At 37.7% G+C, this 2,747-nt stretch overlaps 1 pseudogene; it reads right to left on the bottom strand.

Annotated features, from left to right (window-relative positions):
* The window catches only part of LOC102867604, a 30,160-nt pseudogene extending 29,862 nt beyond the window's left edge, over positions 1–298 (bottom strand).
* Between the last annotated feature and the right edge of the window lie 2,449 nt (positions 299–2,747).

Here is a 2,747-nt window from a genome sequence, read left to right as displayed (position 1 = left end):
TGCTTAGTATTTTTCTGCTTCTTTCTGTCTCTGGGTGGTTCCTTTATGGATTTGATGATCAGGGCAGAGGCAGAAGGCATGACTTCAATCTGGGCCTGTCTGTTCTGAATGGTCAATTTCACTGTAATCCTTAGTCCCTTCAGTCACTGGTGACCTTGGCAATGTCATCACCAACCTTTTTTGGAGACAGACCCAGAGGGCCGACCTTGGGGGCCAGAGAGGAAGTAGCACCGACTTCCCCACCGGTACACCTCAGGTACACGACTTTAATCTCGTTGGGGTCAAACTTGGGCAGCATGGCGGAGGTGGCTGGTGTCGGATGAACCCAGGTGTGGGAAGACTGAAAAAAGTTACACCTAGGGCTCCCTCAAGCAGAAAGCCGAAAGTAGAACATTTTATAAAGTATCGGCCATTGGAGAAGGATCTCATAGTTCCAAAGGTGGAGGGTCAGCATGAGAAAAGAACACCCTCCACAAGGTGGATTGGCACGGGGACCGTAACAATGGGCTCTAGTGTGTTGGATATGATGAGTATGACACAGGGCTAGAGGGCAGATCCATTGCTCATAAACTCTCTATGAATTCTACTAGACTTCTTGTTTGTTGTTATTATGTGCCATAGAGTCACTTGCAAACTATAGCGGCCATCTGTACACCAGCTCTGAACCCTGCCCTGTCCTGAACCAGTATCATTAATTATAACAGCCAGTTCCTAAATACATGCCTATGGAAACTCTATGAACTTTTTTTTAATTGATATTTTAATGAAAGTTTATAGAGAATGTGGGTTTTAATTCATTCATTGTTTTACGTTTTCCTCCCTGCATCCCAGATCGCATTTTTCTTGGGGAAAAAAAGACCTTTCACTGTTATATAACACCCACCCACGCCCAAGTCCACTTTTCTATGCAGCTCTTATTTGGAACTCTTAACATGCCAGTAATACCTAATCATGTATTCCTTTTATACAGTTCTCTCCCTCGTCTGTTTCAGTGTCGTGCACATTATTTATTCGCTCTTTTCTTAGTTCCCCCCCCCATCTCCATGACAGTCAGATTTTATAATAGTGGCACTATGCAGTATTTGTCCTTTTGTGACTGAGATATTTCACTCAGCATAGTGTCCTCCAGCATCACCCATTTTGTTTAATATGTCATGAGTTCCTTGTTTTTCAGTGCTGTATAATATTCCATCATGTGAATATATCACAACTTCTCTAGCCATTCATTTGTTGATGGACACTAAACAAATCTGCAATAAACATAGGTGTGTGTGTGTGTGTGTGTGTGTGTGTGTGTGTGTATACACTTGGAGGACAGTTATGGTTTCTTTAAGGTATATTCTCAGTAGTGGAATTCCTGGGTCAAATGCTATTTTTATTTTTTATTTCCAACTTTTGAGAAAGAGCCATACTGTCTTCCAGCGTGGATGCAACATTTTACTCTCTTGCCAACAGTGAATAATGGTTCCAGTTTCTCCACAACCTCTCCAGAATTTGTTGTTTGCTGTTCTGTTGGATTTTGCTATTCTTACTGGGGTGAGATGATATCTCATAGTAGTTTTAATTTGCATCTTTCTTAGAGCTAGGGATTTTGAACATTTCTTCATATGTTTATTGGCCATCTGAATGTCTTCTTTGATGAAGTATCTGTTCATATCATGTAAACATTTTGCAAACTGGTTGTTTACCTTTCTCTTGTGGCACTTGGTATTCTATAAATTCATATAGATATAAGTTCATGTGCTTTTAAATAATAATCCACTTCTAACATTTTAATTTTTTTTTTTTGTTCTGTTGTGACATTGCTCATTTCATTTCTTATCTGGATTATTTTGAGTATTTTTTTCTTTTCCTTTTTTAGTTTTGCTAGTGGTGTGTCAATTTTATTCACCTTTTTGAAGGACCGACTCCTGGTTTCATTGATAGTTTGTTTTTCTGTTTTCTATTTCATTTGTTTCTGCCCTAATTTTTATAATTACAGGTTATTTTGAGGGTGTCAGATTTCCTTGTTGTTCTTTTTCAATTTTTTGGAAATGTTGGGTTATAGAGTCACAGGCCATTTTTTCCTGTCTTTTGATGTATTTGCTTATTTCTCAAAATTGACCTCTTATTATTGCTTTGGCTGTTTCCTAGAGGTTCTGATAAGTTGTGTTTTCACTGTCATTTGTCTCAAGAAACTTTTTAATTTCATTTCTTAATACTTATAGTATTCACTCACATTCAAGCAAGGTGGTGTTCAGCTCCAAATGTGTGGTTTTGTGGGGTTGTTTTTCTCTTTATCCAAATGATAGACCTGCAAAATATATAAAACAAACATTAACAAAACTTAAAAAGCAAATAGACAACACCATTATAGTAGTTGGAGACTTTAATACACCACTCTCAAGAAAAGATTAAACTACCAGAAATAAAATCAACAGAGATCCTGAAGAATTAAACAACACAATAAACCAACTCAATCTCATAGGTATTTATAGGCACCACGAAAGCACAAGATACCTTCTTCTCCAATGTACCTGGAACATTCTCAAGAATAGATCACATTTTAGGTCACAAGGCAAGCATCAATAAATTGAAAACAGAAATAATACAAAGCATCTTCTAAGACCTCGCTCAGCATTTCTTAAGCTCAAGGAACTGAAGAACAGATTCAAACTTAGAGTTGCTGTAATCAAGGATGCTTTGGGCAGAATATTAAATGATCCAGGAAGTATTAAAAGAAGATGGAAGGGATATACGGAGTCATT

This window comes from Elephantulus edwardii, unplaced genomic scaffold (assembly GCF_000299155.1).
Source record: "Elephantulus edwardii isolate Elephantulus edwardi_28Jun2011 unplaced genomic scaffold, EleEdw1.0 scaffold00004, whole genome shotgun sequence".
NCBI classification, from domain to species: domain Eukaryota; kingdom Metazoa; phylum Chordata; class Mammalia; order Macroscelidea; family Macroscelididae; genus Elephantulus; species Elephantulus edwardii.
The sequence above is the reverse complement of the archived record's forward strand: the minus strand, read 5'-3'. Positions and strand labels throughout refer to the sequence as shown.